The 12,655-nt window shown below is 41.1% G+C and overlaps 1 long non-coding RNA gene across 1 annotated transcript; it reads right to left on the reverse strand.

Moving 5' to 3' along the window:
- Positions 1 to 4,438: 4,438 nt before the first annotated feature.
- Positions 4,439 to 9,503, reverse strand: LOC145780803 (uncharacterized). Its single transcript, XR_014290673.1, has 3 exons — positions 9,405 to 9,503; positions 4,759 to 5,035; positions 4,439 to 4,558 (listed from the first exon to the last, which is right to left on the reverse strand). It is a non-coding gene; the product is annotated as an uncharacterized LOC145780803 (long non-coding RNA).
- Positions 9,504 to 12,655: the final 3,152 nt, after the last annotated feature.

Below are 12,655 nucleotides of genomic sequence, written 5' to 3' on the forward strand. Positions count from 1 at the left end.
AAGAATTCACCGTTATTACGCTGATTCAATGTCATCAAACGTTGAAGCAATCTAAAAATCCAAAGCTTTTCTGCTTAAATGGAAGCTAAGGGATACAGTATTAACATTTTCTAGATGCGCCCTAGAATGTGCTGGAAATTATATTCTCTCAACAATTGTTCGTGCTATGCAATCACGTCAGCCTTACAAATGTTTAGGGATTCAACCTATTTTGTACCCCGATTTCAGGGTACGAATTGTTCAGGGGACGAAATAGGTTGCATCCAGTCTCAACATAGAGACATAGCTTTATTTCCGAAAAATGCCAAAGAAAACATGATCTTATCCTTTTGCTGTGCCACCGGACCGCACCATTTTACAGTAATATTCATACCCAAATTTTGTTGAACATGCTCTCAAATTCAAAGTAATTTTTCTGGGAGAGGTTTCCCAAACCCCCCGCCGCTGAGTGTCGCCTTCGGTGAATACACCGTCAGGCTTCGCCCGCCGACCGTCAAACCACCCCCCCCCCCCTTCCGCTTTCAAAATACCTAGCTACACTACTGAATTGGATCATTGTCATTGGGGCCCGCAAAGCATATTCCGCACAGGGCCCGAAATACCCTAAGACCGGCACTGACGCTGATTGGTGAATACGAGTGAGAAGTGATAGGGCCTATTGAGAGCGCTACAAGCATTGAGATGGTTAGGTAGGACTAGGAGATCAAGCCGTGATTCTTTGCAACATTGCAAATCAATGCGTCTACATGACCATCGAAACAAACCAACGATTTGTCTGAATGCCGCTACAGGTTAGCCCATTATGACGTAACAACGCATGTGGAAAAAGAACAGCCAACGCGACCGGTGATGCTTGGCCTGACGTGGTTGCTGGAGATGATGTTGTTTATCTGAACCGGACTCGGCAATTCGTGGTCCCCCTCATTGTGACGGAGGTAGCCAGGCGGGAAGTGGGCTGAGTGCCTAACTCGTGATGACGTCATAAGTCACGTTTTAGGGCCTCAGGGACATTTTCCGCCAAAAATATTCGTACCCTGAGTTTTGTAGAGTTTCAAGTTGCAACTTTCAAATATACCTGGGAATTGGAATGTCATACCTGTTCATCATTCCTGAAGGACAACGATTTGTATCATTCCATACGTCACTACATTTGATAAGGTGCTCTCTGCTGACATACAGCGGCAGGGAGTGAGGTAGAAGATCGGACACTTCCCGTTCAAGTATACAACCAACTACCTCATACGCTGGCACGCCCAAGATGGTGAGGTATTGTTATCAACCAATTGCGATTCAAGTCAAAGCCTTTCATAGGATACTTGGTGAGGTGTGTTTTGATTACACTGGTCTACAAAAAAAAAAAAAATTAATACAGAACATGTAAATAGGTGGTCTTAGCTCAACTCAAATTTTCAATTTTCTCTATCACGTTAAGTTTTCAAGATATCAGTAAGCACCATATTTAATTATTTTCAGCGTCCATCAAATATTCGAAGGCTAAAAACAATGATAAAAAGTCAACAAAAATGTTAACAAGCTAAACAATGCTTTCAATATGTTCCTAACAACGTCACTAAACTGCTCATGCTTGAATTTTTTAAAAAGATTGTCAGCTGCTACTTTTAATCCAACCCATCCTTCTAGCATGGGAGGCTTAACAATTCTTTGAAGCCATCGTCAAGCAAAGGGTGCCCGACTCATGGTCCAATAAATATAACAACCAGTTTGGCATCAGTTTTGCAAGCAGAAAAGTTTTTTTATCAAATAAACAAACCCATTTCCACCTGAACCCATAGCCAAACTCCATAGCTAACCCCAACACAAATCGAAGGCAGGTGTATTACTTCTGGAAGCCTAAATTAGACACGTACGCTTTCTCTCGATTGTAGGATTTTCCTTTGGTGGCCAAACGTTTACAGCATTGTAAGAAACTCGCAGGTTCATCAGTCAATAAGAACTCTTCATTTCTAGATGGAAGAAGCTCAATAGCTCACAACCATAGATAGAGGATGAAGAGAAGGCAAGCTGAATATTAAACTTTAGATTTCTTTCTCCTTAAAATTTTTATAGTTTTGTCCTACAAAAGCAACTATATATTTCTGTGGTAATGATAGTTTACTCATGCCATACCATTGACAGAGCAGAAGTCATAGCCTTCCATTTACCGTCAAACCACAACAGAAGCTCTGTGTTACTACATCTATAGCAATATGTGAAGTGTGGCTTATGTTTTGATCTCCAACTTTATATCAAAGTATTGTTTGCAGGCAAGCTTGTGCCTGGTGGACTGCTTCACAGAATTAGAAGGTAAAGTGTAGGTCTACGCTTCGCATACAAAGCAAAAATTTCGTTAGATGTTCAATCAACCTCGTCTGGAGCTACTTGGTCTGGTACTCATACTTGTTGCAATACCTCTTGCGATCTATGCTTATAACAAACATACAGCGACTTGACAGCTTCCTTGTACAGTACAACTTAAGCGCTTCCAAATACAATACTAATTTTGACAAAGCACAGCACTGGCTACGTATAACTACAGCAAAAGCAGTGGCGTAGCCAAGGGGGGTTTTGGGGGTTACAACCTCCCCCTTTGGCACGCGTGTGACGTCATGATATTGAAAATGATGCTTTCAGTCTAAAAAAAAATTGCCTAAGTTTAAACAAAACTGCATTAAAAGAACGAGTTTTGCCAATACCAAACATTTAAACATCTCAGCCAGGAATTAGCAACAAGAAAACATAGAGACTTAGCTTTATTTCCGAAAAATGCCGAAGAAAACATGATCTTATCCTTTTGCTATGCCACCGGACAGCACCATTTTACAGGAATATTCATACCCACATTTTCATGCACCAAATTCAAAGTAAATTTTCAAAAATTTCTGGGGGAGGCCCCCCAGACCCCCGCCGCTGGGTCGTCAAAACCCCCCCCTTCAAAATTTCTGGCTACGCTACTGAGCAAAAGCATGACAAACAACCTCGAAAACAATGACATAGTCCCCAGATGACATAACACCTTGACAGGGACATACAAAACTAGCAGTCAATTATGATATATGGTGATGTCACAAAATCGCTGAACACCAATGCATTATCTCAAACAATTGCAACTCTTACATCATAGTGCTAACACAATTGTTACGTCAGAAATACAACGTTGGAGACAATGAACTCTATCAAATGTTTGCTATTTGCTAGAAAAAGAACAAAAAGTCAATTATCATAAAATCCTGACGTGATAGCCAAATTTTGATTTCAGATTCGAGCTCAGCGTACCAAATCTACTTGGAAATGATTGTTAGTTTGTACTGTAAAAATTTCTTGTAAACCAGTGTTATTTGTTGGTAAAGATGTGTCACGACTAGTGGTCACAAAATGGCGCGTCTGAGCTGTTCTGAGTGGTAACAACTAGAACATCACGCAACTAAGGCGAAAGAGCCATGTCCATTGAGTCCTGTCTTTGTCATGAGTTACCAAGGGGGGTGGGGGGACTTGTATACCTGGGACTGGTATACAAGTCCCCCCCCACCCTCCTTGGTAACTCATGACAAAGACAGGACTCAATGGACATGGCTCTTTCGCCTTAGTTGTGTGATGTTCTAGTCGTTACCGTTCTGAGTATTGTGACACTGTGAAGAAGGAAGCGATTTTTATGCCATCAGCGCAAGGCTGAACACTCATTGTAGAACAGCGAGCACTGCGTTTCGCTACCCAACCCAATGTAGCCTCCATGTTAGCCATTAGGACAATCGGGCAACAAACGTTTCTCAGCAGTCGATTGTAGCAAAAATTGACAGCAAACCCGTTGCTCTATAATGACCACTCAGACTTAAGTGACAGCTTGTTCGGTTGCTTTCATTTCACTAAGAACTTAATTATTTGTCAAAAGCAGTGATCGAGATCTCCGTGGCATAAACTAGTGGTGCGATACTGGGGTGATACACGTGTCCAATTCTTGTTACACTCCGATGTTGAGAAACACCCGTGTACCAACTACGTCATTCGTCAGACAATTTACTGAAGATCGCCCACAATCCCGAGAAAGTTTCGTTTGCACAGAACACAAACCGTGAGGAAATGTCGCCAAAACAAAGCGAACAAAAGTGAGAAATACCAAAGAGAAGTTCAACAAGGCGCATTTGGTCATCGGTACAAACCCACTTCGTTGCTCACCCAGCAATTGCAACGCACCGAACGAAGACAGCAACTAAGACCATTATTTTTTTATAATAATTTCAATCGTTTTCAACAAAATTCTATGCTCTCATCAGAATAATTCAATACATCTAAAAATGTAGATAATTTTAAATAATTATGAAAGTTATTACTCAAAGATATGTCATTTTATATCATTGTATTCGGCCATGATGACATCAGAGCACACACAACAGATCTTGGAGAATTAGGATTTTATTTTCCAACTTGTTACTTTAGAATTTTACGTCTTAGCAATTTTTACTTCAACTCCAACTTGAACAATTGATCCGTCTTCATTGGCGCCATCTAGCGACAAGACGCTCCTTCAAATTACGGTCTTGAGATTGGTGCAAGTCGATTGAATCTATAATAATAAACGTAGTTTCAATGTACACAAATGATGTTTTTAAATGCATCATCAAACTGAGCTTGAGAAAATTCTTACGTCGACCTGGGAGGAAAGTCTGGATTCTCAGAAATTCCACTTAAATTTTTCCACCGCAAGAGACTGTCGAGTTCTAGAAACCACAGAAGTCGTAAAATTTAATGAAACGTACAACGTACTTTTCTCGCCCAAAATACTAAGTCCTGAGTTGAAAGTGGCAAAGCATCTCCAGCACTTCCCAGACCGAGAAAGCTTTTTGTGGAAGTTGACCTTGATTGCGGGATCGCGAAAGTCTGCTCGATATCCGGTCTGTGGTTGCATTGTTGTTGCGAAGGAAATGCCGAGAGTTTTGAAGGATCCGCTTAGAAAGTGACAGCCAGTCACACACTCAGATGCTGCAGTTCCATGCAAGATTCCACGCGCGCCACCTTCCATGCGCTTCGAGGGTCGATAACACTGAAAAGTGAAAAGTTAAAGAATTTATCAGGAATGTTATTGTTTCTAACACTAGTTCTCTACCTTATTCATGACGACGAAAATTTGATATAAAACAAAATCAGATGCTTTGTTTTGTTGACCTGGAGTCGACTAAGCAGCCAGACGATCTACCGGTCAGTTGCCAGCCGGGAAATTTAGGAATTTTGGGTGATGAAAAAACTTGGGCTCAGCACATAAACTGGTTATTACCACCAGAGTAACAAAGAAGCTTCTACGTCAATTATCTTTTAATCTAACTTCATGAGTTGTTCTGACTCTCAATACTTTTAATAATTAAAAAAATTAGTTTTGACAATATAACACTTGAGGAATTTATAACACGCCCACTCCTATCCAGCCCTGAGCCTCATACCAAGCCCTCGCTTTATCTTGGTTGACGGCGTAGCGGTCAACAATGCAATCCACTGATAAGTCGCTAAGGATATCGGCGATATCTGACTTCGGAGAATCGACATTGATAAGAATCGCTTGCATCGCAGAAAAGCGGTGGAGCTCTTTGCCGCGCTCGAGCGAAGTCGCAGGAACCGGTGAACCATCACCCCGTGCGACCACTGCACGCAGCAGCTGAACTTAGACAGCCGCTTTATTGGTGGAGCATGAAACGTCATAGGAGCCTGGCAATTATTCCGAGAACAATCGAATCATTTCGCAAGATCTGCTTCCTGAAGGATGAGAACCAAGTTTTCCACAAACTTCAACAAATCCATTCAAGATGGGAACAAAAGAGGCCCCATTCGAGTTTCAAGTCGTCACTTTTTAATTGTGAGTGCTGACAACCTCGGCAACACTCGCCACCTATTTGTCCAACATTGTTCCCGAGTACCGACTGGATCCATTCAGGTTCGGTTGACCGTAGTAGCCGGGGGACGCTGGAATGTTTACAAGACACACCAGCAGATCACTCAAAAATAGTCGACAAAATTTCAAAATCGTAAAAAAAATTTAAACCTCTATTTCGTTTGTGATGAACTGACATTACAGCAGCTTGTACGGCAAGCCATTGCACGCCCATGTTATGTTAGAGGCGAAAATACGATACAATCTTTATTTGGGAATTAGCTGGGTACTTGGGTTCTTTCAGAAAAACAGGGTTTGTTGGCCACGGAGAGAGGTAAAGGTACGACAACTATCATTGTCCGGTTATCTTCAGGTGAACAAAAATTCGAGTTATTTTTAACCTGTGGCCTGCGAACGGAGAACAAGTAGCTACACGTGACCGGTCCAGCGCGCACCATCTGGTGACGTAGCAAACTAAACTTGTCCAATTAAAGCCTCCACCGGACGGCCCAGCTGCACAAGGCAACAGGGAGAAGAGTCAACAAGTACAGACGCCCCACCATCCTGCAGTTCAACATAGAAAGCTACATAACAAGTAAGATCAAAGTTGTGGAGCAGCTTGCCCATACTAACCGGGCACTCGTCATCCTCCTTCAGAAGACCAACTGCGCTTCTGCGTCCACTCGTATCACCAAACTATTACCTCACAAAGCAACGAGTTCAAACGCGCGGGTTAGTTTTGCAACAATCGTTTTTTTTTTAAACTCGAAGATTAAACTCGAAGTCATCATGAGATGAGTTGCTTATCAAATATTACAACCACGTCAAGCCAAGAGAAAGCCGTACAAAAAAGAGTTCCTAGCTCTCAGCACATGTCGACCGCCAACTGGCAACGCTACAAGACCTCAAGGAATTTCCCATTCTGTCAAAATAGCGCGACAATCGTTCGGGGTTTTCCGCTCGCAAAGGAAACCTAGTGCTGGGATGTTAAACAAAGAGACAATATTCATAACATAAACTCGCCCAACGTTTGCCCAAACAAGCACTGTCCAACGCGGCCGTCCACGCGCGCCACTCGGCGTTTGGTTCTTTAACTTCACTGATGACGTCACAACAGAAATAAATGACCGGATCCATTTTGAATATTCAAAATAACATTTTCATTGTGATGACATAGAAACTATTCCACGACGTAGCAACAGCCCATCATACCAACTGCCACGTAGACAATTGACACCAGGCTCCCGCATTTATGCGCGGGTCGAATTATCAACTCAAACTAAAAAAATTCAAATGAACAAGAACAAATTAAATATTTTAACAGATTATAGGTAACTCATAAAACTTTTCTATTTTCGTGAACCAACCCAGCAAACTGTCCACTTGAAGCGGTTAACTGCCTCGTATCATTACTATAAGACTTGCTACTCAATGCAACAAACAGTGTACCAGCCTCATTTTTGTAATCACATATCGATTTCGCTATCACAGCATCCTCATTCCTCAGTATGATCATGTCAAGAGCCAGATTTTCAGCTGTACAAGAAAAATAATAAAAGAAAACATAAAAACAAACAAAACAATACCAACAGATACATCACAATAACAAATCTTTTCACTGACGTTTCGAGCGCCGTACCAGCAGTCATCCTCAGCGCTAGAAAATGTCGTGCGCAAAGAACTGAAAAGAAGTTTCAATTGCAAACCGAACTAATGAGGCGAGATTTTCCATGGAAAGACGAACTACTTGCAGTGGAGGAGTTGTCGATGGAAGGAGCGCAGATCGCCGTTGAACAATGACTTCCATGAAGATACTAGAACAGTGGTTCTCAACCGGGGTCCGTGAAGCGATTTCAGGGGGTCAGTGAAAGTTTTCGAGTTTTCAGCATGATTGATAAATTACGAAATTTAAAAATTATTTGTGCTTTATGTATGCGCCTACAGTGATTCTCAAACTGTAAGTCGCAACGCACTGGTGCTTCGTTTGGAATTGCAAGGGACATTGCACAAAGGTTTGGTTTCTTAACTAAAAAATACCATAGGCTACTTCATAAATGACTTAAACCTTTTAATAAGGCTATGTTGGCTATGTTCAACTTAATTCTTTTGAGACAGCAGATTGTTGATCAATGCTTAACTTGGAAATGCAAACGTTAGTCAGCATTCTATCAGCACTCACAGTTTTGCAATGACTGTGATTTTTACGAATTAATATTGATTACAAATGAAAAAAGGGAGAAATTCCTTGTATCGGTCGCAAGTATTCTATTAACTTTTGATAAAAATTATAGAAAAACATCAAATGAGCATAGGCTATAGATTACTGATGTTTGATACCGTGTAGCTCATAACATAATTCAGTCAATCGTCAAGTGCGTTGCGAATTTATAGCAAATTCCTCTTATTGTGTTGCTTCGAAAGTTATGTAACATATGATTCCATAAGGAGACGCAATAAACTAAAATTTCAAATATAAATTTTTAGGGGTCCGAGACCGCTTCGAAGGCACCAAAAGTGGTCCACCAAGACAAAAAGGTTGGAAACTACTGTACTAGATAATGTAGATATTGTCTTCATGACGCGTTGAAAAGAATAATCAGCCGACAAAATCAACTTCACGTTTTGTATTTTCTCCTCACTCTGTCTCGGCCGGTGTCGTCACAAGCACTTCAATGGCAGCTCGACATTGATTTACTGTATTTGCTTATCGCCAGACATCATTGATGATTCATAATGGTGTCTGGCGTTACGCATGACCGCGCACAGCCACCGCGTTAGGGCAACACCTGATCAGTTCAATAGCAAACCCACCACCGGACGTTGATACAACGTCGCGGATAGATGAAATGATTGTCAGCGTCGCGACCAAGCCTGAAGACGGTCGACTTGAGCACCTCAAGTCCGGCTTGTTCATTTATCCTAGTGACGTCACAGAAGCGAATCGCGCTATCTAGGTCACGGGCTGCAGACGATTTGCTTATTGAGCTGACGATCAGTTGGGATCGGAACAGGGCAGCAAGCCAAGCCAGAAAACTTTTGTGCATATTTTTTTATGAAATCATCGTCAAAAGTGGAACAGAAGTTGATAAAATAATTTCGATTTCCACAAATTTTCAACACAAAATGCTCAGACAATTCACCAACTGAATTGCAACAACAACAGGTTGTGGCTTTTCTAGCAAAAGTTGCAACGTTAGATCTCGAAATACGTAAAAGCGAGCAAGAGAAGGTAAAATATTTTGTTTCGTCGAAACTCTACTGTTCCCTTTAAATACTTTTCAAGAATCGTTACTGCCTTGAAATATCAAGCTGCATCTCAGCTGCGGAGTAGTCGCGTGATCAAAGTAGCAATTCCTCGGTCAACGCTTTTTCTTTAAGCTAACAAAATAATCCAACAAGTTTTCAACAAGATTTATTTGTCAACGTTTTCTACGCACTGGATTGTAATGGAAACCACAGTCACAGGCAGCAACTCCTGGTTCTTTTCATAGAAACCAATCATTGAATCAACGTTCACTTTCGTTAACTTTTCATAAACACTTCAACTCACCAAACTTTACTTTTGTCATTCACACTTCGTAGAATCGTATTTTGTCCTGACGTGACCTAGGCCTACTCCCCCAGGCTGGATGCAAGGCGCGGACACTCATCTGCGGTTTTGCAAATCATATTAAAGAAAGAAACCTTAGAATGATGAATGAGGAACAAAAGTTGAATTAGACCAAACATCAATATATCGTGAGTTCCTAATGACAAGTGAACCAATTAAACCTTAGGCTTAAAGTATTGTTGGCCGCTGTTGCTGAGGTGGGTTGCTAGGGGGTTGTGAGGCACAGAGCTGTTGAGAGAATATTTTGGGCCCGGTACCAATGAAATTCTCAGGCTCCAAATCAAGGCGCTTCAAGAAAAGACACCAGCTATATCTAAAACCAGCTAACAGTTGACACCAGCTACACCCAAAGAATACCAGGTGGTTTATTTAAGTACCCGACCCCCTTGAATGTGTTACAGGCAAAGAAGAATTTTTTCCCTCTCCCCAAAATATTCTTATATATGCACCGACTGACAAACTTTTAAGCTATTGGCCAATAGATATTGATGTACTGTCAGTGTCATTGAACCAATCCCATTATTTTTCACCTGGTTTGGTTTTATGAGACTTTAATAAACATTTCACCCGCTGTTGCAGCATTATTTGACAAATTTTTACTAATATTATTACTAATTATTATCACTAAAAATATTATTACTAATAATTTTTACTCAATAATACTCATTCTCCCTTCCCCCCTTTGAAATTTTGTCCTGGCTACCCTCCTGGTTACAGGCCCATAAAATCATCCAGGGCCAGAGTAAAAAGTTACTCTTGGACAACGCTACTGGTGAGGCATAACTGGAAGACAAATTTGAAGGAGAAGAAAACGTGGTGGATTGAAGATCGTTGAAGATTGAGGACAACATAACAGGAACAAACTTGATGAAGAGAAATGCCATGAAATGGGAAGCAGCAGAAAGTATTGCGGATAAGCAAACCAAGATTACTGGTAGACTTCAAAATATGTAATTAAAGAATTAAACAGATTTTGAACCAAAATGTTGTTGCCCGTGAATTGTTTCATCCACTAGGTGCCGCTAAGAGGGAAACTTGTATTCGTTGGGAAGTTACCAGAAGCAAAACAGCAACTACTCGGAATAGCTGGAAATATCCAAACACGACTTAATTATCGGAAGCGAAATTTGAGAAAGCTGCTATCCGCAGATCGATGCTCCTCATTGTTGTTCGCGGAAACGATGCGATTTGCATATTATTTTCGCGACTGCGCGAAGAACCTTCTGTTGTGGCACAAACTATTTGCAGGGTCGGTCGGTAAATCCAAACGAGCCCCGAGGTGAGGTAGAAGCGATGCTAACAATCAGTTTCATGCTACGCTCTGTAAAACGAACAATTCTCGTCTTTCAAGTCTGTTTGATAAAACGAGAAAACGAGAAAACAACAGAAACGAGGTGTCTATCGCTGTCAATTGTTGACACAATCGGCTGCCGAGAAACAAAATGCAATGTGTTGCAATAATGATCGTGTCACAACTCACAATAAAAGCGTTTACGTCGCGAACCTGCCATCTTACCTCACAGTAGTAGCTAGGAATTCTATTAAAACTTCCGAAGATGCTTCCAAGACTCGGTGAAAGAATGCGCTGAGTGAAATTTTTTATATTTTTATTTTCACATTGTCCGAGTCCACAACTAGTCACCGGCGCCTCATGACCCAATGACGTCTCTGCCCAGTATCGCCCCCTCCTTTTAACTTCATTTAAAATCATGACGTCACTGATCGATAATGGCATTGTGACGTCACCACTTGAAATTTGAAAGCAGAAACTTCTTTAAATCTGACTTTGAACTTTCTTACTGTGAATACTTTCCTATGAGCCACAAGTATGGTGGGGATGCATGAGATACCGGTTCAAATCCCACTTCAAGTTCAATGCTGGTGGTAGACAGGGGAAGGTGGTTGTACTTTTAACGTAAATAAGTTAGAAATTTTAGCGAAAATATTTTATTGGTTGTAACTTTAATGCCCTTCATCTGACAAGTCTGATGTAGAGTATTCTACAATGCAACAATAAGAAGGAAGCTGCGGAATCTCTGTCTGACCTTGTAACATCGCGTGTGATTGTTACCAAACTAAGGCTGGTTCAGCGGCCAATCAGCAAAAAATAAGTTAAATTAGGGCAACTCTGGTTTTTGATAAACTTCCAAAACCTAACAACTGCCTTGAGCAAACGAAGTCAATGACGTCCTCTCAATAAATACTGGAATCTAACTGATTGTTCTGCGTCTGTGTGGGTCACAATGCATCAGCGCACAACAGTCGCGCAGGCTATTTCCAGGGCTAGGTTGGTCGAGCCGCGCGATGTGCTCAATAAACTATTTTTTCTTTGTTTCTTTGTGGTCTGCGCCGCGGAGAGAGAAGCTTCGCTTTGTTTCTTCAATAACCTGCGTGGAGGCTTATCGCGGCGACTCGCTCGCGATCGACCGCGCTCATGAACCGAACGATACTTCAATGTCACAATCAACTTGTCGGCTCAACGACGAAACTGATGCAAGTGACGACACAATGATCGAATGCCGACACTGAGAAGATATTTAGCTTTCAACAAAGCTCCCGATTGGCCACAAACACAGCAGTGATCAACTTCGGAGATGTTCAATCTTTTTTAAATAAACTAGTTCTCTGTTCATTTAAAAAGGATGACCGCCACCTGAAGTTTGAAAATTTCATCAAAACTTTCCTAGAATTTCTGATTTAGTTTTCCAAGGTTTAGGAACTCTGACAAGCTACTCTGTGAATTGTTTGCGTTCGTATAATTTCTTAGAGAAAGAAAGTGTTTCAACACTTTTATAGGTCAATTCCTATTAATGTGTTACCTTTTTCTAACCTGGCTTTGCGGGCAGATGCAGTAGAAATCTTTAGAGAAGTTTGTTGTTTAATCATAACAACAATGGTAAACTACATTGAAACAACTTGTCTGACTTCAATCGATTGTTGCATAACAAAGTACAAACCAACATTTGCCGCATTGGTGCAGTTTGTTTTTCCAGTCAGGAAATCAGTTCTTTTTACGTTGATTTAACGTCTTTGAAAGTTTTATTTTTCTCCAGTGTTGCCAGTGTTTTGGTTTTAGAAATTATCACGTTTGTACTTCAGGCGAGTTGAAGGTGAAGATACAAAAATGAAAGCAATGCGACACAATGTCACGTGACAAGTCTAGACACAGCGCGCTTCTCTAAATAATAAAT

This window comes from Aplidium turbinatum, chromosome 12, assembly GCF_918807975.1.
Source record: "Aplidium turbinatum chromosome 12, kaAplTurb1.1, whole genome shotgun sequence".
Classification (NCBI taxonomy): Eukaryota; Metazoa; Chordata; class Ascidiacea; order Aplousobranchia; family Polyclinidae; genus Aplidium; species Aplidium turbinatum.